This window comes from Aotus nancymaae, unplaced genomic scaffold (assembly GCF_030222135.1).
Source record: "Aotus nancymaae isolate 86718 unplaced genomic scaffold, 86718_ANA_hifiasm-v0.15.2.pri h1tg000044l, whole genome shotgun sequence".
NCBI lineage: Eukaryota > Metazoa > Chordata > Mammalia > Primates > Aotidae > Aotus > Aotus nancymaae.
The window spans coordinates 6,167,232-6,193,846 of record NW_026988458.1 but is presented as its reverse complement, the minus strand read 5'-3'; the positions used below and the strand labels follow the sequence as shown (position 1 = coordinate 6,193,846).

Below are 26,615 nucleotides of genomic sequence, written 5' to 3'. Positions count from 1 at the left end.
CTTATTTACTGTTGTTATGTGAGATAAGAGGTTCTGCATGATCCAGCTGAAATATAGATAGATAATGTTCATGCTGGAACTCCAATGTGTAATTAATGTAATTACTGCTTGTAAGTGATTTAGTGAGATTGCTGAAGAGAACTAACTTCAATGTAAATCTTCAAATTGAGTAAGACCTGTATGTTGTTGGCTTTGCTTGAGATTAAATAACAGTTAATGAGTTCAGAAAATAAAGCAACAGATGATTGTATCATACTTGATAAATGCGATTTTGGTATTTTTAACACGATAATAGTGAATTTTACTTGATATTATAGTTGGCAAAGATGAAGTTTCAATTAACTATTACTATAAAACAAAATAGTATTGCTCAATTTGAATGGTAAAGGCTATAATTCTCAGTGAGTTTATTTAAAAAGAATATTGTATTTATTTAACACTAAAACAATTTTGCTTCTTTTGTAACCTCAGCAAATCACTTATAAGCAGTAATTACAATTAATCATTTGAGAAATGCTTCATTTGAGAAGAGTACAAGCTTTGGAAGGAGGGCAACTATCTACCATACTGGTGAGTTATACATAAAGAAATAAAACATTATTACTTGTGGTGTTAGTAAACTGATTGGGTCTAGATGTAAATTGCATTTGGGCAAGTCACTGTTTTCACTTCAAATGGATTAAATGCTAGGATAATGCCAAGAAGTTCTGGGCTTCTATATTCCTTAACAATGACTGGTATCAGGACCTCACATTCTGCTGAGACTGAACTGTATATAGGATTGTATTTGAAACGGCTAGACATAAAGTATCTGTGGTATCAATGTCACACATCATAGCAGAGGACTCTAAAATCTTACAAGGTTCAAAAAAATTCATATTGTGATCAGAGGATGCCAACGAGCCCTCCTCTTTCATGCTGTGGTTACATTTTAAAGTTCATTGCCTTGCATTTTTATAGATGGATTAATAATGCTCAGCTTGCATAATGAAGCAGACAATCCTAATCAAACAATAAAATAAGAAAAGAGAAAGTTCTTTGTTTTTCATATATTTAGTAGAACAGTTTCCATGATAGAATCAGAGGCTTTAAATACTGTTAGGGATTCGAGAAATAATCCAATAAAACTTTTAACATCTCTGTAATTTTAAGTTCTTCTTTTTAATTTAATAATTTAACTAAAAGCCTACAACTAATTTTGGTAGAACAAAGATTGAAATCCATGTTTTATGAGCTATTCAATATATTTTCAACCACTATAGAAAGTGCCCTAAACATTGAGTGACCCATTAATTGTGTGGGCCCAAGAACTAGGTAAATCAAAGTGTCATTTTTACAATATAAACTTTATGAGAAAATAAACCCTATGCCAGTGATGGCATACTTCAGATAATTCTGTAAAGAAAATATATCACCAGAGACTCTCAATATACAAAGACAATGTATGTTTTTGAAAAACCAAATATAATATTGATAAGGTATAGTTTTTAAAAAGAAATGAAACTTTCTTAAATAAATCTAAAGTTAATTTACTTGTAATTGCTCAATTATGCATTTGTAGTTAAATACATTTATTTAGAAATGGATGTGCTTTTTTCAGGATTTAACTTATTTTTTTCAGTAACTTTGATTTCTTACTGCCAAATCTATTAGCACTTCGAAAGACAAATACTGTAGTGGCAAAGATATATGAAAATAGGAGAACATTTTTGTGCAGCTTTCTTGAAATTCACTTTCTCTTTTCTCAAAAGGAATGTGCTCTACTATTCTACTGTTTGCAACTATGTAAGATGTTGAAACTCTAAATCACAGAATTACATATCAATTTTAAAGATCTGAGATGAGCTAAAGTGACTTCAGTTGATGTGTTCTATTTTAAACCCACATGAAGAATAAATAAAGTACAGGAAAAAACCTCAATAGTGACACAGACAAGCTTCAATAAGAATGGAATTTCTCCAAATGTAATGTATGTCTGGCCATGGTGGGGGAACGATGTCTTTTGCCTCAACAGAAGGTATCTCCTGCTTCCCACATCAGTGTCCTGCCGTAATGTTTGGTCTGTTACTCTCTGAGTTTGTTTTTATTGGCTCTTGTCTTCTGACCACTACCAAATGCTTCCATTTCCTCCAAATTAAGACTATATTTTGGCGATGGCTTTGATTGCTTCAGCCAGTCTTCATCAAGTATAGGGTGCCTTATTGTGCACACATTTTCTAGGGCAACTTATAGAGCTTTGATTAGCTTGTAGCTGTTGCATTTGGGTAGGTGATTACGTTTCATCCAACACCCTGTGACTAGGATGGCAGACTCACAGGAAACAAAGCATACTAATACTTTGGAAGAGGGTTTACTCATGTTCTAGGGCATTTGAAAGGAAGTGATGAAACTTTCAGCCACTGCTGTTAAATTACTAACACTGGCACCCACAAAATATTAGCTGTCATCATAGTCACCATAATTATCATGTGATGATGATGTTGCTACATGCAGGCTTTTTCAATCCAAATCTCTAAGAATTCTAAGACATGCTAATATAATTAAAACACCATTTTTGCAAACTTTATTCACTGTTTATAAAATAGATCCATACTTAAATTTGGAGGTTGATCCTCCAAGTCCATGCTTAAATTTGGAGCTGGTTTACTCTTTTCATTTTGTTTCCTTAGAAATCAATGTGCTAGCACAAAGGATGTACCCAGGTATAAGAAGTTATCAGCTGTCACACCTGCTTCCATTGTTAGGGCTGGTTCCTGTCATCTTAAATTGCAAATCACATATTTTCCCCATATTAAGCTAGCATAGTGGTATAGGTGCTATACCATATGGGGCAGAGTGACTGTCATATTTTTCATTCTTGTCTTGGTCACAGAATGAATGGCACATTACCATCAGCCCTCCTGTTGACTTTTGTCTGAGTATCCAGGCTTCAGTGATTGCCAGCATGGCTATTAACTGTAGAATCATTCAAGTAATACGATACAGCTATTTTGCTGATGACTACTCTGAATTTTAGCATTTCTTATTCTCAAGAGTCTTCCAAAAATAAAAAAACGTAATGATCTTTACTAGAATTTTGTTAAAGAAAAATGTAATAAATATGCAAAATATAAAATAGAAACCAAGCTAATTACTAAATAATAAAGGCAGAACAAAGAAATATCCAATATCTGAAATAATGTGAGTATATTTTAAACTATTCAAAATATTCATTTTCATTAATATCCTGTGGAATATTTTATGATTTTCTTAACTACATGATGTGTGAATGTTGCCCAGATGTTTAATGTTACTACTAGTAACATCAGCATACCTGGATTTATTTTTTAAAGGGACTTTACTCAGAAAGAATTTATAATACGTAATCACTGAAAATGTACACTAAATTATTCTGACTTGTAAGCATGCATGATAGATTTGTTTAATTTTAGTAAAGTCTAGCTATATTTTTGAAGTCAGAAAAAAATAAAATAAGGTAATTTTCTCTAATAAACTCATGTAATCAAGTTAGAGGTTTTGATTAATATTAACAAGTCTTCCATTTAGAATCTAAGACACATTCTTTGCTGTAAGTAGGAATTAATTTAGAAATATTATATATAAATTAATTTAAATAAACTTATGAAAAGTAATTATGAATTAAATAATCTTCTCACAAAAGATATATTGAAGTCCTGACCCCCTCCCCCCTCACTACTTCAGACTGTGGTCTCATTTGGAAATAGGGTCTTGCAGGTATGAATCACATTAGGATGAGGTCGTATTGCAGTGGCATGTGTCCCTAATTTAATATGACTGTGTCCTTATAAGACAACGGCCTCGTGAAGACAGGGAGATCACCATGTGAAGACAGAAGATTGGAGCAATGCATCTTTGGAATATCAAAGAGTGCCAGCAAACCACCAGAAGGTGAAAAAGACAAGAAAGTACCCTCTCTTGTAGGTTTCGGAGGGAGCACACACTTGATACTACCTGAATTTCACACTTTCCACCTACAGAACTATGAGATAATATATTTGTGTGATTCTAAGCCACCCAGTTAGTGGTACTTTGTTATAATAGTACTAGGAAACTAATACAAAAATCATTCATAAATAATTAGTTAACATCTGCCAAATTGAAGACATTGTGTGATACATTCTAGAAGATTAATCTAGAACATATTAGTATATCTAAGTATCTTTCTGAATCTCATCAGCATACTATTCATGTTTTTAATACTTCTTGTTAATGCCCTATTATTATAATAAAGTTATATTGATAAGTTAGTATCAAAGGTCTTTGGGATACATGTTGAGAGGTCAAATTAGCCCCTTCTCTAATAGTTCTTTTGATAAATGCATTTTATCAAATGAACCTTGTTATAGGTCTTACTCAGTGAGGCTCACATTTAGAATGGAAGTCAGTCTTGAAAACAAGCACATTCGTATTAGCAGTAAAAAGAGCAAAAATAAAAGCATACAGGAGGCAAATTTAACAAAGGTAAGAATACAACAACCTGATTTGGAAAGATGATTTCTGAGATAAATTTTAAGAATGAATGGAATCATTCCATGAATAAGAGTATTCCAGAGGAAGAAAACACATGAAAAACATATGGAGGCCTAAATATTACTCCAATTGACTTTTAGTTCATCATGCTCTGCACTGCCCAGGGTTTCAGTGTGGTTATAGTTTTATTTTCAGCTTTCACCTTTGGAACATCAAAAACGTTTGTTAGTGACTATAAAACAGCAACATATTGTTTGAATGAGTGTTTCTCAAATGAAAGCTTCTGCAAGAAATGAAAAGAATGGTGAACATAAGGGTGTTTGGCTGGTTGGCAGAAGCAAAACAGATCTTCCTTTAAGATCAGCAAATGCATTAAATACCTTCCCTTAACTCCCCTTCCTGTATCCCTATAGCCCACCAATCTCAACATGCTCCATCTATGGAAAGACATCACTAATGAATCACAACTTGCTTTCCTGCTAAGAAGTGAACAAAGAGTTCTCACGTCAGCACTGATGCAACCACCACAGATCAGTTAATCAGAGGTGGCCTGCGTGTGTGTGTGTGTGTGTGTGTGTGTGTGTTGGGGTAGGGGTGTGTGGGTATTGTGTTTATGTCAGTAAAAAGGGAATCTGCTTATCTTGCAACAGTAGATTCCTTCAGAAGGGGCAAAAGAGAAGAATGGGGTACAGATTTCAAGAATGTGAAAAGATGGAGAAAGAAAAGAGGCATTGTTTCAAACAAAGCTGAGAGAAAATAAATTTTTTACCTTTTAGAAAATATATGCTCTCTGTAATACAGTTTATTCATTTGCAAAGAGGTTTTGATAGCCTTCATGCAATTCTACAGCAGCTAAACCATCATTAGCCAATGATGCCAGCTTGCTTTCACAAGTGTGTTTAATATAGTATAATTTATGGATTTTAGTTTCAAAATAAGTACCACTTATCCTGTCTGGCACCTCTTCCTCCTTCTTCTCTGTCACAAAGTGTTGACTGTGAGTGGAGTAGCCTCCAGCCAGGAGAACTATGGACAGCTGTTCTTCCCTTTCCGACTCAGCAAAGCCACCTGCTGTTGTGCCGCTCCTGGGCGCTCTCAGCAAAGTGGATGCAGCGCTGGGTGAATGCCATGGTCAAACATTTGCTAAGTCTTTTGATAAGGAATTGATTAGTACCTCGAATATCTGCAAAATATTCAGTAAAATGAACAAAATGGCAATTCTGAGATAGAGGGCTGAAGAAATTCTTTCAGCCATTTGAGTACAGCCATAGAAAGGCACACATTTTTATCCATAGTCATCTCACTCCAAGCAGAGAGAGGACATATTTCGATACAGAGCAATTAAAGCAGAACTAACCTGGTAAGGGGCCATCTTACTTCAGGTACCTGCATTCTTCATGCAGTACTGGATACCTAATCTGCAAGGCCCAGGGCAAACATGAAAATGTGGGGCCCCTGCTCAAAAGCTATTAACAATATCAAATGGCCGGAGCAGAGCATTAAACCAAGTAGGAGCCCTTTTGAGTACCAGCCTTCTGTGACTGTACAAGTCCTGTGCGCACAAAGCCAGTACTGCTTTCAGGGTTTGATTCTGCCATGTTATGTGTTTTATTACATCATGATTAAATCTAACATTTTCCTTTACCAATTGTCTCTTTTCTTTATTATCTCACGATAGAACTTTTCTACTTTTTTCAGTCATACTTGAAAGTGACAAAATAAATGTTATACGGTTTTGATTTTTTCTACTATTGACAGATCATCAACTTCTTTCCAGGCATAAAGTTTACTAAAACAAATTCAGAATTGTGTGAGTTAGAAAAAAAAATCATAAATTACTTGATCATCTGGGTGTGGTGGCACACTCCTGCAGTTGCAGCTACTCCAGAGGCTGAGGCCAGAGGATCGCTTGAACCCAGAAGGTCCAGGTTGCAGTGAGCTGAGAACATGCCAGTGTACTTAGCCTGGGTGACATGACAAGACCTTGTCTCCAAAAATTAAATAAATAATTTAATTCGGAATTACTTGAAAATTAATATCTATTTTTAGATGACTCTTTAGTAATAGTATGCTAAACAATAATTTCAAAGTTACTTTGTATTAAATGCCATTTTTTCATGTTATTTTTCATTGATTTAACATTCTGAACCCAGCATCGTAAGTAGAGAAATAATTTCCCCAGTTATTAAAATATTAAAAATCTTAAGCGCACAGAAAGTAAAATTATACAAACCAAATGTGTTCCAATATATCAGCTTTGTGCTCGTTAATATGCAGATCTGGGTTTCCGCAGATCTAATAACACTCATAAATTGTGGCATAAAAAACTCTGATTCTATTTCTTTATTGAAAGACAGCAATTAATATCAAAATTAATTAATCTAGCATGCATGTATTGTTTTCCTTAACAATTTCACTGAAATATGTTTTTATATATCACCACATTTTAAGTGTACACAATTAAATGAATTTTAATAACTATACCAAATGGTACACCATCATAAAAAAAATCGGTTTTAGAATGCTTTGATTCACCTAACAACATCCCTCATGCCTATTTATAATAATTTCTCATTCCTGCCTTCAGCCCAGAAAATCTCTAATCTATTTCCTGTTTCTATAGAGTTACCTATTCTGGAGATTTTGTGTAAGTGGAATCATATACTTTGTGTTCTCCTATGTCTATTTTTTTTAACTTGGCATACCATTCTTGAGGTTCATCTATAATGCAGCATATGTGAGTAGACTGTTGTTCTTTTACTGTTGAATAGTATTCTACTATGTATATATGTCACATCTGTCTATCCACTCCCAGATGATGAGCATTTAGGTTATTTTCAGTTTGTGGGTATTAAAAATACACTGATATGAATATTCACATGCAAGTTCCTAATGTGGACACACGTTTTCATTTCTCCTGTGTAGATACCTAGCAGTGGAACTGCTGGGCCATATGGTAGCTTTATGTTTAACTTGTTGAGAAATTGCTAAACTGTTTTCTAAAGTGGCTACACCATTTTACATTCCCAGAAAAACATATATGAGGACATTTCTTTCCCCATATTCTTGCCAATATTTATTTTAGTCTGCCTCACTTATTATAACCACTGTTTTTTATTTTCTATTTTTTTATTCGTGCAAATTTATGGGGTACATGAGAAGTTACTTACATATATATAATGCATACAGATTAAGTCAGGGTATCCATTCTTGTAAGTGTGAAATTGTATCTCATTGTGGTTTTGTTTTGCATTTTCCTAATGAGTAATAACGTTGAACATCCTTTCATATACTTATTAGACAGACATTCACATATCTTCTTCTGTATGTCTGTTCATATTTTCTGCCCATTTTATTTTGGTTTCTTTTTCTTCTTGACTTGTACGTATTCTTTGCAAATTCTCACTACAGATTCTTTATTGGATAAATGTTTTGCAAACATTTTCCCCCAGTCTGTTACTCATTTTCTTATTTTCTTCATGGTCATTTTCAAAAGGTAAAATTTGTACTTTGAAGTTTGGTGAGGTGGCTTTTTTTTATTTTATGAACTATGTTTTTAGGGTCATCTCTAAGAAATCGTTGCCTAACGCAAGCTCTCAAAATTTTTTTCCTATATTTCTTTCTACAAATTTCACTGTTTTAGCTACTTAATTTAAGTTGATGGTTCATTTGGAGTTAATTTGTTAGTGTTGTGAGGTGTAGGTCTAAGTTCATCTTTTGGATATAGATATATCCAAATTGTCCCTGCACCATCTGTTGAACAGACTGTCCTTTCCCCAGCAAATATTTTTGGCACATTGGTCAAAAGTAAAGTGACTATAAATACAAATATATATTTCTGGATTCTCAATGCTTTTCAATTTGTTGATATCCTTACCATCTTGATAATTGGAGATTTATATTAAATTATGAAATTGTTACATAAAGCCCTCCAATGTTTTCTTTCCAAATTACTTTGGTTATTCAGTATGTTTTTCATCTCGATGTAAATCTTGAGATTTGTCTGTTGGAATTTTGAAAAGGATTGAATTGAAACTTCAGAAGAATTTGGGAAAACTTGCCCCCTTAACAATATTGAATCTTTCAATTCATGAGCATGGAATGTATATTCACTTATTCATATTTTCTTTGACTTTTCTCAGCAAAGTTTTGTGATTTTTAATATAAAAGTCTTCACTTCTTTCTGTTAGACTTAATTGTTAGCATTTGTTTTGATGCTGCTATGAATGGAATTTTATTCTGAGTTTTATCTTTGGGTTGTTTATTGCTTGTATGCATATATCACTTTTAAAATATACAGTTGTGCACTGCATAATGACTTTTCAGTCAATGATGGAGTGTATATACAACAGTGGCCCCATAAGTTTATAATGTAGCAGAAAAATCCCCATCTCCTACTGATGTCTTGGCCATCCTAACATCCTAGTGCAGCGCATCACTCATGTTTGTGGTGATGCTGGTGTAAACAAACCTACTGCACTACCAGTCATATAAAAATGTACAGTGATGTCCTATGCCTTCACATTTACTCATCAGTCACTCACTGACTCAACTAGAGCAACTTCCAGTCCTGCAAGCTCCATTTGTGGCAAGTGCCTTATAGAAGTGTACCATTTTAAATCTTTTGTACTGTATTTTTATTGTGCCTTTTCAATGCGTGATAGGTTTACATGCACAGATACTTATTATTGTGTTGCAATTGCCTACAGTATTTGATATAGTAGCATGCTGCACAGGTTTGTGTCCCAGGAGCAATAGGCTGTACCACATAGCCTAGGTGTGTAGTAGGCAATACCATCTAGGCTTGTGTAGGTACACTCTGTGATACTTGCACAATGACGATGCATTTCTCATGCAATGCACGACTGTATTTCAACAGAAGCAGAAATTTCTTTTAAACCCTATGTTTCTCTTTTTTACTTTTTTGAGCAACAAATATTCACTGTGGAAAACACAGTGATAATACAAGCATCACTGGAAGCTACAGTATCAGGCAGTTGAGTCATACCTGCATCTACTGCAGTTCTCCAGTTCCATCCAGCTATACATATGCAGGACAGCCAAGGCTGTGATGCTCACCAATTCCACATATTTTCTTTTTGCCATCTTTTCTACAAATATTTTCTGGGCAGGTAAAGAGCTTAGTGGGTAAGTGCATGAATTCTAGATTCCAAGCCTAGTTGACCACATACTATTTGTGAGACCGTGAGTAGGTTTCTTACTCTCTAATTACTCCCATTTCTTCACTTATATAGGGCATGAAGTGACATTTCTTTCCTTAACTCCATCCTTCCTTCTTTTCTTTACTTCTTTCCAACTCAATGTCATCACTCAAGTAAGTTCACATCGGATCTCTGTCTAAAATGACTGCTCTTGAACAATACATCCTCTCAAAAACTGGGGTGCCAACCTCATATTTCACATCTTACCTCTGATTTGGGGACAGTATTCCAAGGATCAATACTACCTCCTTGGAGTCCATCTCTAGTCATCCCAGCATGCCTTCCAGTTTTCCTCTCCTCTAATCTCCAGATACAACCCAGATGCAATCTGGGGTAGCCTAACTCCTTGGAGTGAAAGGTAAATGCCCTATTTCCCAGCTTTGGTGACTTCACATCTTCCCTCAGTGTTTTCTCTGAGTCCTTGGTCTTGGTATTCACTTCTGCATCTGTGTATAAGGATTTAATTCAGCTTTGTGCTGATTGATATGCAGATCTGGGAGCTGTTACTACTTTACTATGTTAAAAATCCAATCACACTTATGTTTTCATGAATTTAATAACTTCCATGAAGATTCAGGAAGATTCAGGGAAAGCTTGACTCACAGATCACAAAAACATCTGCAGTTTTGCTGTCTCCTCGCCTTGGGGAGCCCACAGTTCCCAATGTGAGCAATGGAGAGAGGCAGCCCGTCTACCCCAACACCCCTCTTGTGAGGAGAAGCTCTACCAAGCACACACTGGCTTTCCCAAGCCATTGTGATTTTCTGAAAGATAATAGCAAGGTACGTAAAAGTCCAGAAAAGAACCAAAGAGAAAATAAAAGCACCTGTATTTTTATTGCCCAGAATTCATCACCATTTTTAAAAATATTGTGCATGATTTTCCGTTTATATAGTTTTTGAGCTTTTCAGTTATAATCTGGTGTTTAAGATAATTGAGGCTCTACCTAATAATATGGCCTAAAGCAATCATGTGATTAAATCACACTATTGTAACTCCCAGTAAATCAGTGAATAATTTGGACAAGTTACTTTGACATATTATTATGATGATTTTGAATATATAAAGATGACACTATATTGTAGCAATTACTTAAAGTCAGAAATCCTAATACTTTGCCAGGTACCAATTGCATGCTTTTGAGTAGGTTACTTCAATTTGGGGGTTTTGCTTTCTCTAAGCATAAAAAGAAGAGGTAGTTCTAGTTAGAGTTCGAGACTGTAAGCCACCAGTCTAATAATTGACAGCTATGTGAAAAATGTATGCTTGTACTAATTTCATACAAACCTAAGCTGAAAATGGTGCCTTCATTTAGAAAAGTAATAGATGCATTTCCATTACTCAGTCTGAGTTGAATTCTGGAACCATGGATAAAGATAATTTAATCATAGTATTTTACGATTGTATGATAGTTATAGCATAGTATCTATCATTGTATGATCCTAATATATACAAAAAGTTTAGACAATATAATTATAAAACTAAACTCAAAAACTAAGCTCTTGCAAATTTTTTAAATGTCATAGATAATTTCTATTGCAGATATAAAGAAGGCCTCTGTGGCACATCAGAACACTGGTACTTGATTTTGATTGTAGAGAGAGGATTTAATGGGTTTATATCACAATTTCTCTATCTTTTTCAATAGAAGAGTAATTGCTAGTAATTTCAAAAGCAGTTTCATATATTTAGTGATTTTAAATGATTTTAGGATCCAAATGACAATTATTCATCAAGGACGATGTGTCCTAACACCACTCAAAGTAAAAATGAGGCTTAATTGGTTCAGAGGGCTTAGAATTGTTAAATAAAGGTATTTAAAGTCGGTGTTTTTCAGTGACACCAATCTTGATGTACAGTCTTTAGACCACTGTATGGTGGACATTTATGCAATGGTTCTGCACAATAAATAAGAACCTAGTTGACAAAAATGTGCTAACTAGTAATAAACCACTACCCTGCTTGTCAAATGCCTATCAAGGCTGGCCATTTTTGCTGAAATAATATATATAATTTTGCCATTTTTGTAGTAGATTCCATTCTGTAGCTCATGGGTTAAGTACTGTTACTAAGCTTGCCCCTAAAACACATCTGCCTTTGTGTACTTACTGCCTTTAAACTATTAATGTGCCTGGAAATCTTTGGTGTTCTTACTTTGTAAGAACATCTATGAGGTAATTTTTTGAATGATAGCTAGTGCCAAAATTGAGATCCATATGGTATGAAAACAGCTTAATTATCGAGATTGTGTAAACAACTCAAGTGGGAAAGAGAACATCAGCATCTTCTGAGTTCATGCAGCATGAAGAACAGAGCGACTGCTGAACCATCTCCCCTAAACACAAGCAAGCCAGTCAGTGATGTGTGGCAGACGGAGAGTGAGGCAAAAACAAAATTAGACACAGCAGACTCAAGCTTAGAATGTGAGTCTAGAACGTTTAGGACTGTTGTCAATTGCCCTGGTCACACACCCTCTGTCTCCCACCCCACCTAATGTACCAAAACAAGACATTCTGAAAGTATAACCTAAGATAACTTCTTTGTTTCAAACTTCCATGAAGTGAAGATTAATCTCTGAGGCCCCTTTGGGCTGTAACATCTTGTGGTTTTACGAAAGAGATGTGTAGGGTGATCAATGGTAGCCTCACAGGTGTGTAACCTGAAAAACCACACGAGGCCTTGCACTTAGAAGAGCCCCATGCTTAGTATCATGCTCTACTTTTGTAGTTTCAAACTTTCTAATATTTTTCAAACAACCCTCCCCCACACACACATATTTCCATTTTGCATTGGATCTTACAAATTTTGTAGCCAATCCCGGTATGTTTTTGTTGTTGTTGCAAGTTTTAGAACAAATTCTGTGACTGCACTTGGAGAAGTAACTAACTTTTCTTGCATATTAGATTAGATGAGTGGGAATCAGATATAATCAAAGGGTCTTCATGAGGCATGGTCTTTAATATTGAACTTCCTTTCATATTTGTAATGTGAAAATTATCTGTTTTTAATTTATTTCAATGAGGCATTCTATGTCTTATAGCCGAATAGCAAGTTTCTAGAAATAGCTGTATGCAAATAGACTTATTTTTTAGAGAACAGACACTAGGAGAATGAACTTGTGTGAAAAAAGGGGTGTACTTTGAAGCTAGATAGACTTTGGTTTGATCCTTGCCTTCAATGTAAGTTATCTGTAAAAATCCTATAATTAACACTCTTGTTTATGGTGAAATATTTAACATCTTCTGTCCATGGTCAGGAACAAGACGAAGTCCACCATCATCATTTTATTCACACTATATTAAAGTCCTAGACAGGGGTTACTAAGAGATTCAGAGGAGCCTACATTGCCTGAGAATATGCAACATACTTAAAAACAACATATTTAAAAATCATAAAATGTTTCTAGGATAATATAATCTACCAAAAATGACTCTAGACTAATTAGAAATTTAAATAGGTCAGTTTTCATAGGAAGAGTTGTTAATGGCATCTTTACCAAGAGTACCAGATCTAGATTGTTTTAGGGTAATTTTTAAAAATTGTACTTTAAGTTCTGGGATACATGTGCAGAACATGTAGGTTTGTTACATATGTATACATGTGCCATGATGGTTGGCTGTATCCATCACCCTATCATCTACATTAAGTATTTCTCCTAACGCTATCCCTCTCCTAACCCCCCACCCCCTAATAGTCCCTGGTGTGTGATGTTCCTCTCCCTGTGTCCATGTGTTTTCATTGTTCCACTCCCACTTATGAGTGAGAACATGTGGTGTTTGGTTTTCTGTTCTTGTGTTAGTTTGCTAAAAATGATGGTTTCCAGCTGCATCCGTGTCTCTACAAAGGACATGAATTCATCTGTTTTAAGGTAATTTCTATAAAATTTGTTTAAAAATGATGTTTCATTTATTATTTTGATTTTTAAAACTTTTATTTTAGGTTCAGGGGTACATATGAAGGTTTGTTATGTAGGTAAGCTCATGGGAATTTGTTGTATAGATTATTTCAGCATCCAGGTTCTAAGCCTAGTACTCAGTAGTTATTTTCTCTGCTCCCATCCCTCCTCTCACCCTCTACCCTCCAATAGGCCCCAGTGTGTGTGGTTCCCTTCTTTGTGTTATGAATTCTCACCATTTAGCTCCCACTTATAAATAAGAACATATAGTATTTGGTTTTCTGTTCCTGCACTAGTTAGCTATGGATAATACCCTCCAGCTCCATCTATGTTCCTGCAAAAAACATGCTCTTATTCTTTTTTTATGGCCATCTAGTATTCCATGGTGTATACATACCACATTTTCTTTATCCAATCTGTCATTGATCGGCATTTAGGTTGATTCCATGTCTTTGCCATTGTGAATAGCACTGTGATTAATATACACATGCAGGTGTCTTTATGGAAGAATGCTTTATATACCTTTGGGTATATACTCAGTAATGGGATTGCTTGGTTGAATGGCTATTCTGCTTTTAGCTCTTTGAGGAATCACCATAATGCTTTCCACAATGGATGAAAAAATTTACATTCCCACCAACAATGCATAAGCATTCCCTTTTCTCCATAACCTTGCCAGTATCTGTTATTTTTTGGCTTTTAGTAATAGTCATTCTGATGAGGGGTGCTGTTTCATTGTCGTTTTGATTTGTGTTTCTTTAATGTTCAGTGATATTAAGTTTTTTCTTATGCTTGGTGTCCACATGTATGTCTTCTTTTGAAAAGTGTCTGTTCATGCTCTTTGTCCACTTTTTAATGGAATTGTTTTTCTCTTGTAAATTTAAGTTTCTTATAGATGATGGATACTAGAACTTTGTCACATGCATAGTTTGCAAAACTTTTCCTCCATTCTGCAGGTTGTCTGTTAACTCTGTTGGCAGTTTCTTTTGCTGTGTGAGTAACTCTTTAGTTTAGTTAGATCCCACTTGTCAATTTTTGCTTTCGTTGTGATCGCTTTTAGCATCTTTGCCTGTTCCCATGTCCAAGATGGTATTGCCTAGGTTGTCTTCCAGGGATTTTATAGATTTGGGTTTTACATTTAAGTCTTTAATTCATCTTGAGTTGATTTACATATATCGTGTAAGAAGGGGATCCAGTTTTACTCTTCTGCATATAGCTAGCTAGTTATCCTAGCACCATTTATTGAATAGAGTTTTCCACATTGCTTGTTTTTGTCACCTTTGTCAAAGATTGAATGGTTGTAGCTGTATGGCCTTATTTCTGAGCTCTCTATTCTTTTACATTGGTCTATGTGTCTGTTTCTGTACTAGTACCATGATGTTTTGGTTACTGAAGCCCTGCAGTATAGTTAGAAGTCAGGTAATGTGATGCCTCAAGCTTTGTTCCTTTTGCTTAAGATTGCCCTAGTTATTCAGACTCTTTTTTGGTTCCATAAGAATTTTAAAATAGTATTTCCTAGTTCTGTGAAGAATGTTTTTGGTAGTTTGGTTGGAATAGCATTTAATCTATAAATTGCTTTGGACGGCATGGCAATTTTAATGATATTGATTCTTTCTATCCATGAGCACAGGATATTTTTCCATTTGTTTCCGTCTTTTCTGATTTCTTTGAGTAGCATTTTGCAATTCTCATTGTAGGGATCTTTCCTCTCCCTGGGTGGCTGTATTCCTAGGTATCTTATTCATTCTGTGACAATTGCACATGGAAGTTCATTTGTGATTATACTCTTGGCTTGACTCTTGTTAGTGAATAGGAATACTAGTGAATTTTGCACATTGATTTTGTATCCTGAGACTTTGCTGAAGTTTTTTATCAGCATCAGAAACTTTTGGGCTGAGATGATGGGATTTTCTAGATATATAGGATCATGTCATCTGAAAACAGGGATAGTTTGACTTCCATTCCTTTATTTGAATGCATTTTCTTTCTTTCTCTTGCCTAATTGCCCTGGCAAGAACTTCCAATACTGTGTCGAATAGGAGTGGCAAGAAAAAGCATCCTTGTCTTGTGCCAGTTTTTAAGAGGAATGCTTCCAACTTTTTCCCATTCAGTGTGATGTTGACTGTGGTTTTGTCATAGATGATTGTTATTATTTTGAGGTATTTTTCCTTCAATACCTAGTTTATTGAATATTTTAAACATGAACTGATGTTGAATTTTATTGAATGCCTTTTCTGCATCTATTAAGATAATCATGCGGTTTTTGTCTTTAGTTTGGTTTATGTGATGAATCACATTTATTGATTGACATATATTAAGCCAAACTTGCATCCTGGAACTGAAGGCTACTGGATTTTGGTGGATTAGCTTTTTGATGTGCTGCTGGATTCAGTTTGCCAGTATTTTGTTGAAGATTTTTCCATGAATGTTCACCAAGAATATTGGCCTGAAATTTTCTATTCTGTTGTGTCTCTGCCAGGTTTTGATATCAGAATGATGGTGGCCTCATAGGATGAGCTAGGGAAGAGTCCTCCCTCTTCCTCAATTGTCTGGCATAATTTCAATAGGAATGGTACCAGCTCATCTTTGTACATCTGGTAGAATTCAGCTGTAAATCCTCCTGGTCCTGGGCTTTTTTTGGTTGGTGGGCTATTTATTACTTATTCACTTTGAGAGATCATCATTAGTCTGTGAAGGAAATCAATAGTTTTCTTTGTTCAGTTTTGGGCGAGAGTATGTGTCCAGGAATTTATCCATCTCTTCTAGGTTTTCTAGTTTGTGTGGATAGAGGTGTTTGTAGTAGTTGCTGATGGTTATTTTTATTTCTATGAGGTCAGTGGTAGCATCCTTTTCATAATTCCTAATTGCGTTTATTTGGCTCTTTTCTTTCTTCTTTTTTATTAGTCTAGCTAGTGACTTATCTGTCTCATTACTTTTTTTTAAACAAACAACTCCTGAATTCACTGATCTTTTGAATCTCTTTTTGTGTCTGAATATCTTTCAGTTCAGCTCTGAGTTTGCTTATTACTTGTCTTCTGCTAGCTTTGGAATTGATTTGTGCTTGCTTCTCCAATTCTTTAGTTGCAATGTTAAGTTGTTAATTCAAGATCTTTCTAACATTTTGATGTGGGCATTCAATGCTATACATTTCCCTTTTAACAGTGTCCTAGATATTTCTTACCTGTGTCCTGGATATTCTGGTATGTTGTATCTTTGTTCTCATTCGTTTCAAAGAAGGTCTTAATTTCTGCCATAATTTCATTATTTACCAAAGTGTCATTCAGAATATTTTCTTAATTTCTATGCAATTGTGTGGTTTGAGCAAATTTCTTAGTCTTGACTTTTATTTTTATTGTGCTATGGTCCAAGTGTGTGTTTTCCATGATTGTAGTTGGTTTATTTTAGAGTATGTGCCATGTGGCAATGAGAAGAATGCATATTCTGTTGGTTTGGGATGGAGAGTTCTGTAGAGGCCTATCAGATCCATTTTGTCCAATGTTGAGTTCAGGTCCTAAATATCTTTGTTAATTTTCTTCCTTGATGATCTGTCTCATACTTTCAGTGAAGTGTTGAAGTCTCCCAATGTCATTGTGTGGGAGTCTACATCTCTTTGTAGGTCTCTAAGAACTTGCTTTATGACTCTCGGTGCTCCTGTGTTGAGTGTGTATATATTTAGGATAGTTAGATCCTCTTATTGAATTGACCCCTTCACCATTGTGTAATGCCTTTCTTTGTCTCTTTTGATCTTTGTTGGAATAAAGTCTGTTTTGTTGGAATTTAAGATTGCAATTCCTGCTTTTTTATTATTTCTATTTGCTTGGTTGATTTTCTTCCAGCCCTTTACTTTGAGGCTATGTATGTCATTACATGTGAGATGGGTCTCTTGAAGACAGCATACCATCATGCCTTCTTTTTACCCAGCTTGCCACTCTGTACCTTTTAAGTGGAACATTTAGCCCATTTGATTCCAAGGTTAGTATTGACGTGTAGATTTGATCAGGTCATTGTGTTGTTAGCTGGTTACTACGCTGGCTTATTCATTTGATTGCTTTATAGTGTCACTTGTCTATGTATTTAAGTGTGTTTTTGTATTAGCTGGTAGTGGTCTCTCCTTTCTCTGCTTAGTGCTTCTTTCAAGATCTCTTGTAAGGCAGGTATGGTTGTAATAAACTCCCTCATTATTTTCTTATAAAAAATATTTAATGACAGTTACACAATTCTAGTTTATATAAGAGAATGAAATCTAACTTATATGAAGAAAAATAAAACAAAATAAAAACAATAATTTAAAAATTCATTTCAGACTAATTTTTTATAAATAGTAAACAAAATTCTATTAGCAGATAGAATCCAGCAATATCTTTAACTATTAATAAAACTTGACAAAATTGAGATGAATTGAGTAATGCAAGAATTTTTTTGGAATTAGAGAATATGCTAGTCCATTCTCATACTGTTATGAAGAAATATCTGAGACTGGGTAATTTATAAACAAAAGAGACTTAATTGACTCACAGTTCTGCATGACTGAGAAGGCCTCAGGAAACTTATAATCATGGTAGAAGGCATCTCTTCACAGGTGGCAGGAGAGAGAATGAGTGCCAAGTGAAGGGGAAGCCCCTTATGAAATCATCAGCTCTCATGAGAACTCACTATACAAGAACAGCATGGGGGAAACTGACCCATGATGCAATCATCTTAACCTGGTCCCACCCTTGACACAAGGGGATTATTACAATCCCAGGAGAGATTTGGGTGGGGACGCAGAGCCAAAGCATATCAGGGAATGTATCAACATAGTTTATCATATCAATAGCTCTGTAGGAAAAAACAGATCTTCATTCATGCTGAAATAGTATTTTAAGTCTCAAAATATTCTTGGTAAAAATGTGTAATGATAAAATAGAGGTAGATATATTTTTAATACAATACACAATAAGATTAAAAGCAACAGTTGCAAATTTAAATTAAACACTAAATACATCAGGAAAAGGATAATTGTACTATTTAACCTTGTACAGAGTACTATTTAACATTGTTCTGGTCACTATCACTGGAGTCTGATGAGGGGGAAATATTAGAAGCATGGAACTATAAAAAAAAGAGGTAGAATTATTATTATTCTAAGACAACATAATGTTATTACTGAAAAGCATAAAAACAAATTCTGATAAGTAGAAATCAGTAAATGAGGTAAGTGAAAACAACAATATTCAGAAATTAATAGCCTTCATTAACACAAAAAACCTTTTTGAATCCAAAATCAAGATAAGGTCCTATTTACAATATCAAACAACAACAAAAACAAGGAAAAAACTTAAAAATAAGTGTACACTATCTATATGAAGAAAAATTTTAACATTTTGAACAGATACAAGACGGTTAATATCCCAACATATAAAAAGTGCTGACAAATCAATAAAAATACCAACATCCCCATAGAAACATGGATAAGGGCTGAAAATCTAGAGACAGTTTTTGCAAAAGGGGAGACACATGATTCTTTAACATAGGAAAACTTCAATTTCTTTGTTATGTACAAATTGTGAAACGAAACCATAGTGAGATACCTTTTTTTTTTAACATTCAAATTGTTAAGGCTTTGAAGTTGTATTTTTCCCCAAATTTGGAAATACAGTTCATAAAACGATATTCATTTAGACATGTTTTTAATAACAAAAACCCAGGAACGTGCCCATGAGAGTCTAAAGAACTTTCTTGTTTGTTTTACTGCTATATATCATTGTGTGGATTTCAAAACATTTAATTTAATGTATCTTGTCACATTGTAAGAAAGTAGTCATCGATTCTTATTTCATTGAGTTTTTCTTTTAATCAAAACTTATTGGCAAATTGGTCAAATGCTTGTATATTTGATTTCCTACTATTTTTTAATATTCTGTATTCAAATCATTTTGCTTTGAAAGAAAAGTTAATAGTAACTTTGTCTTGGCCAGGTACTAAGGTAAAACATTGACATTGTCTCATATAAAATGAAGCTGGTAGGATTTCCTATCATTACTAGGATCATTTTAGAAACTTAAATTTTTCCAATAAAGTAATTACTATTTATTTCATCTAAGATAAACATATATTAGTAACATATTAGGAAAATTATTCTATGATTTAAAAAAAATATTCTATTATTTTTCTGCTATCCTATTTTTTTCTTTCTTCATTACTTAATAGTTGAAATCTGATTTTTAAAATTAAATTAGGTAGAAATGCTATGTTTTATGAATTAATTTTTCAAAAATTCAGCTTTTAGATTTATTTATTCTTCCCATGTATTCTCTATTAGAAAATAGAGATAATTCATTAAATAACTGATTAAATTTTATCAATATCTATTCTTGCATTCTGATCTCCTTTCCTTTATTTTATTATTTATTCTCCAAAATTTTAAGTCAAATGTGTAATTTATTAATATGAAACATATGTTTGTGTTATAGAAAATCTTATGTAAAATATATGTCTATTATAATTGTGTATGTGTATATAATAGATATAGGCATTTTCATACAAACTTTTCAAAGAATATTTGTACTGTTTCACAAAGATTTCCACATATAATGGTAATTTATTATTAAGTTAAACAACTTTCATACCACAATATTTTTTCTTTTTAAAATTTTCTAGCAGAATTATTTTCTGATTTTATTGTTACTTTTTCACACTAGAGAATATTGTCAGCAATACTTCTATTTTACAAGAGTATGTGGTTTTCTTTCAGTTAAGTTCATGGTGAATATTGTTTCAGCCAAAGAAAATCAAAAGAACAGTCTAGATTTAAGCTGTGAAAATCATATATTTCAAATATTTTGTCCACTTTTTGGCTGTGTCAATTAAAAGGATAAATCTTGTTTTCATTACTCCATTTTTGCCAGAAGTGGAAACCTCATCAGAATACTTCAATTTAAGAGAATTGGCTAATTGATTACAGTATCTCCAGCAAGAAAAAAAAAATTGACATGCTACTAAAATAAAGTTGATAAATATAACAGCAAAGTGTTCAAATCTGGAGACCAAAACCCTGGATCTTGATGCAAGTTACAATTTTGGAAAGTCATAGCTTCTAATCGCTACCAGATTGATTCTCAGAACAGAGCTCCTGATTAAAATGTAGGCCACATCCCCTTGTGAAAGAATCATGTGACACAGCCACAAGTAAACTCTATAAATATTTTTTTAAGCATTGCTCAAAAGAAGTGTGGATTCATTTAGTCAGCTTACTGTGCCATGGGGAAGAGAACTATCTGGGCATTCCAGAAACATGAGACGCTGGTTATGGGTGCACTGGCTCCAGGTAAACAAAGGCACTCCTGTTGTATGACAGTCACAGTAGAGGACAAGGGTGTTGTATTAGTCCATTTTCATACTGCTATGAAAAACTGCCTGAGACTGAGTAATTTATAAAGGAAAAAAGGCAGGAAACTTACAGTCATGGCAGAAGGTGAAGAGGAAGCAAGGCACCTTCTTCACAAGGTGACAGGAAGAAGTGCCAAGCAAGGGGGAGGAGACTCTGATAAACCATCAGATCTCATGAGAACTCACTATCATGAGAACAGAATGGGGAAAACCACCCCTGTGATTTAATTACCTCCACCTGGTCTCTCCCTTGACAACTAGGGATTATGGGGATTCCTATTCAAGAGAAGATTTGTGTGGGGACACAAAGCCTAATCATACTGGGTGGTCAGGTAATAAGTGGAGTTTTGGCAGATGACTGCATCACAGTGGATTATTTCCTCAGTTCCTAAATATAATTTGACTAGCTGTACTTGGTGACTGACAGAACCCCCATATTGATTCTCTGAACCAAGAAGCACGGACTACCACAGTATGAAGAGGAAAGTCAATGCCATGGGCTGACCCTGCTCTAAGGATTGTGCACCAAGAGCAGTCCTGTGTCAATGGACACACCACAGAGATTTTGACCACAGAGATTTTGACCACAATCAAGGGTTAAAAATGCAAGAATGGTGATTCCTTTCAGAATTCTATTTAATTTTCCTGCTTTCTTTTGCAGTAAGTAATGATCTTTGAGATTCTGACTGCACGTATGAGAAAAGTAACCAGATATTATTCCAATATTAGTTGTTGTTTCAGATGTGGTATCTTAATGGAGAAAATCAGTATAGACCCTTAACTCTGCCTTTAATCTTGAAAATATTCATTTTCTCCCCAATCAATTTGTAAGAATCCACAGAAACAGAAACAGCCCTAGGCTAGGCTATAAAAGTTTTCGCTCTCTACTTCACTGCTCTACTTCATTAATGATGTCACGTTAATTGAACCTGATGAGCAGGAAATAAAGAAGGCTTAAAATGCCTTAGTAGCAAATATAAATGTCAATGTGGAGGTGGGGATAAACCCTGTGAAAATTCAAAAGGCCAGCAGCTTGTAGAAATGTGAATGTCCAGGTATCTGAGGTATGTTTAATCTACCTCTCTGTCTTTGTCCATTTGGGCTGCTATAACAAAATACTGTAAACTGGGAAGCTTACCAACAATAGAAATCTATTTCTCAAAGTTCTGGATGCTGGGAAGTCCATATAAAAACACTGGCAGGGTCAGCACCTGATTAGGGCTTGCTTTCTGATTCATAGGTGGCATCTTCTTGCTCTGTTTTTACAAAGCAAAAAGACAACACCATGCTCCCTTGGGCCTCTTTTATAAGGGCACTAATTCCATTTATAAGGGTTATGCCCTCAGGACCTAATCAATTCCCAAAGGTCATCTCCCAATACATCACATTGGGGGTTATCATTTCAACATATGCATTTTGGGGCAGGGGACACAAACATTCAAATCATGGCACCCTCTAAAGCGGAAAATAAGAAAGTGCATGTTGCATCTCCTGTTACTAAAATGTGGCACATTATAGGTAGATTTAAAAAAATTGTAGGCAACATATAACATTTTCTGGGAGCCCACCCAATCCATTTGCCATGTATCTCCTTAGGCTGCAATTTTGAGTGAGATAGAACAAGAGAAGGCTCTGCATCAGGCCCAGGTTGGTAAAGCTTCTTTTATATTTGGGTCTTGAAACCCAGAATATTCCATGGTAATTGAAGCACTTAATGCAAATGGGATTCTCTTCAGAGTCTCTGGCAACTCCAATAGGATAGGATCATACCAGTACAGACCCCTAGATATTTGGCAAAACAGTCATCTCCTTTTGTTTATATGCCCAAGTTCCTGAGTTCTACTAGAGATTCATACATGTCCTGTGGGACTTTAAGTAACTGTTGCCTATCATGAGAGGATATCATGGGACTCAGTGTATTCAACAGCAATCCATCATCATGTGGAAATAATATTAAGGATATCAGGCTTGAGCAGATCTGGGAGGTCCAAATAAGTGTGCATGAACTGCTGGCTTGAATGTATTTCTCCTCCCTTTCAATCTGGAGATGTGGCCTTAGGTGGATTTCCATATGAGCATCTGACTAAGGAATAAAAATGTGTTCCTCTGCAGAATAGTGAACACCCAAGGGATGTAGACTGCTGCATGTTATAGCCCTCTCAATAATGTACCTGAAAAGTAATGGTGAGGGCAAATCTTCCCAGTGGGCAGAATTTCTAGCTGCTACAGTTAATTGCTCATTTTGTGTGGCTTGAAAAGTGGCAAGAGTTATGACTCCATATTGATTCATGGTCAACCGCTATTGGCTGAATAGTTAGGAATATAGGGAGAACAAAGTTTGATGACTGTCATGAGGAAATCTGGGAAAGGTGTATGTCAATCTACCTGCCAGACATAGTACAGAGTGTGAAGATATTCGACTGTTCATCAAGGGGCATTTGTCTACTCAGGTGTAAAAAAAAATGTCTAGGAGCTCTCACCCAGCTTCTCTCCCCAGCTACCCAGTATGTAACCAATAAGCCAAAGTAAAAAATGTCTATGATTGCAGAAATGGGGACTATTTATAGACTCTATACATCGACTCACCGTCTGAGGCTCCTCTGAAGGTTCTGTCCAATGTTTAATGGGCCAACAGCAAGACTAATTTTGTTGGCCTATAATATAACACCATGCCTAGAAGGGCTATCCACTCATTGTTTGGCAGGTTGATTATTTTGGACTTTCCATCAATGAAGAGGCAGCATTTTGTCCTCATAGGAATAAACTTGTATTGTGGAGGTGGGTTAATTTTCCCTATGTTTAATGCTTATGCCAAGACCAACATCTAGTGGACGTATAAAAGGCCTTATTAATTGCCATGGTATAGCATAAACTATTGCTTCTGATGAAGGAATACATTTCATAGCAAAGAAGTATGGCAATAGGCTCAGGCCTTAAAATTCTCTGGTCTTACCTTGTATCCCATCATTAGGAGGAGCTGTCCTTATGGGTTCATTTAATTGTCCACTGAGAAATTCGTTTTACCACCAGTTGAGAAATCACATCTGAAAAGTTTGAATTTTTGTTTAATCCCCCAAAATCTATGTAACTATTTTCCTCTATTAAGTTTCCATTTACTAAATAAGCATGTATTCCATTCCACTATTGAAATACCTATGCATTTCATGCATTCCTGACTATACCCTGATTAATACAATATTTCCCCCATGGTAGTTTCTTCACTTCTTTTCTTGAGGAATAAGGTGGTGTTCTTTCATATATGGGGTGGTTTTTATTTTTATACTAATATTACCAATATTATTATCATTTCATATAATATCTTTAGTATTCTATTTTTTTTTTTTTTTTTGAGAATGGACGAAGGTTTCCAACTTCATCCATGTCCCTGCAAAGGATATTAACTCGTTCTTTTTTATGGCTGCATAGTATTTCATGGTGTGTATGTGCCACATTTTCTTTATCTAGTCTATCTTTGATGGGCATTTGGATTGGTTCCAAGCCTTTGCTATTGTGAATAGTGCTGCAATAAGCATATATGTGCATGTGTCTTTATAGTCGAATGATTTATAATCCTTTGAGTATATACCCAGTAATAGGATTACAGGATCAAATGGTATTTTTAGTTCTAGATCCTTGATGAATTGCCACACTGTCGTCCACAATGCTTGAACTAATTTGCACTGCCACCATCAGTGTAAAAGCACTCCTATTTCTTCACATCCTCTCCAGCATGTGTTTCCTGACTTTTTAAAAAAATTTATTTATTTTACTTTAGGTGCATACTATATCTCCCCATATTATCCCTCCTCACCCTCCCCTCCCTCCCCACCCCCACTGTCTCTCCCCTATCCCCCCAACTGCCCCCAGTGTGTGATGCTCCTCTCCCTGAGTCCACGTGTTCTTGCTGTTCAACACCCACCTATGAGTGATAACATACGGTGTTTGGCTTTCTGTTCTTGTGTCAGTTTGCTGAGAATGTTGGTTTCCAGATTCATCCAAGTCCCTACAAAGGACACAAACTCATCATTTTTTATGGCTGCATAGTATTCCATGGTGTATATATACCACATTTTCTTTGTCTAGTCTATCATTGATGGGCATTTGGATTGGTTCCAGGTCAGTATTCTATTTTTTAGGCAGTGTTTATAAGTATTCTGCTGAGAGCATTGATAAAATTCCCAGTCTGATTTTTTTGATATGCTAAATTCAGGCTCTTTCTTATTGAAATGTAATTGAATTAGATAACCATATAATTGAATTGTATCTAAATAGGTTCCATAGCACAAAATTAGTTCACAATAATTGTTATTAAGTTCATATGTTTGTTAATGTGTAGACAGTATGCCCTGATGGTATGGTAAAATCAATCTCTTAATTGCAGAATTGATCAAGCAAAATAAGGAATTAGTGAGCTTGAAGACAGACTATTTAAAAATACACAGTCAGAGGAGACAAATGAAAAAAGAATAAAAAAGAATGAAACACATCTACGTGATCTAGAAAATAGCCTTAAAAGGGTAAATCTAAGTTATTGGTCTTACAGAGGAGGTAGGAAAGAGTGTGGGGTAGGAAATTTATTCAGAAAGATAACAGAGAGCTTTCCATATCTAGAGAAATATATCAAAATTCAAGTACAAGAAAGTTATAGAACTCCAAGCAGATTTAACCAGGAGGTGAAGGTTGATTCATTCTTTAGTATGTCAATTGTATGTTCAATGCCAGAATTTTTGCTTGACTCTTTTTAATAATTTCAATTTCTTTCTTCAATTTATCTGATAGAATTCTGAATTTCTTCTCTGTGGTATCTTGAATTTCTTTGAGTTTCCTCAAAACAGCTATTTTGAATTTCCTGTCTGAAAGGTTACACATTTCTTTTCTGAAGGATTGGCCCCTGGTGATATATTTAGCTTTCTTGGTAAGGTCATGCTTTTCTGGGTGGTCTTGATGCTTGTGAATGTTCATTGGTGTCTGGTCATGGGAAGGTTAGGGTTTTATTTTTATTTTATTTTTAGACAGAATCTGCTCTGCCACCCAGGCTGGAGTGCAATGGTATGATCATGGCTCACTATATCCTCAACCTCCTGGGCTTTAGCAATCCTCTTACCTCAGCCTCCTGAGTAGCTGGCACTGCAGGCAGACACAAACATGCCCAGCTAATTTTTGTATTTTTTTGTAAAGATAGGGGTTTTGCTATCTTGTCAAACCTGGTCTCAAATTCCTAAACTCAAACAATCTGCCCCTTTTGGCCTCCCAAACTGCTGGGATTACAGGCATGAGCCACCACATCTTGTTTTAGTCTTTGCATTCTGAACTTATTTGTACCTATCATTCTTCAGATGGCTTTTTACGTATTTCAAAGAACTTGCACATTGTGATTTAAGCAATATCTGCATTAGAGGGCATCTCAAGCCCAGTAACACTGTGGTTCTTGCAGATTCAGAGATACCACCTTGGTGTCTGATATGGTTTGGCTGTATCCCCACCCAAATCTCATCTTGAATTGTAGCTCCCACAATTCCTACATGTTGTGGGAGGGACCTGGTGGGAGTAATTGAATCATGGGAGTTGGTCTTTCCCATGCTATTCTTGTGATAGTGAATAAGTATCAGAAAATCTGATGGTTTTATAAAGGGAAGTTT

The 26,615-nt window shown here is 35.1% G+C and overlaps 1 protein-coding gene across 2 annotated transcripts in view; it reads right to left on the bottom strand.

The window, feature by feature from the left end:
- Positions 1-22,906: 22,906 nt before the first annotated feature.
- The window catches only part of LIG4 (DNA ligase 4), a 207,088-nt gene continuing 203,379 nt past the window's right edge, over positions 22,907-26,615 (bottom strand). For both annotated transcript variants that reach the window (XR_010337182.1, XR_010337183.1), the window contains exons 8-9: positions 24,896-24,979; positions 22,907-24,020 (exon numbers count right to left, since the gene is read on the bottom strand). The gene's annotated coding sequence lies outside the window, so the exon portion shown is untranslated. The remainder of the gene's footprint in view (positions 24,021-24,895; positions 24,980-26,615) is intronic.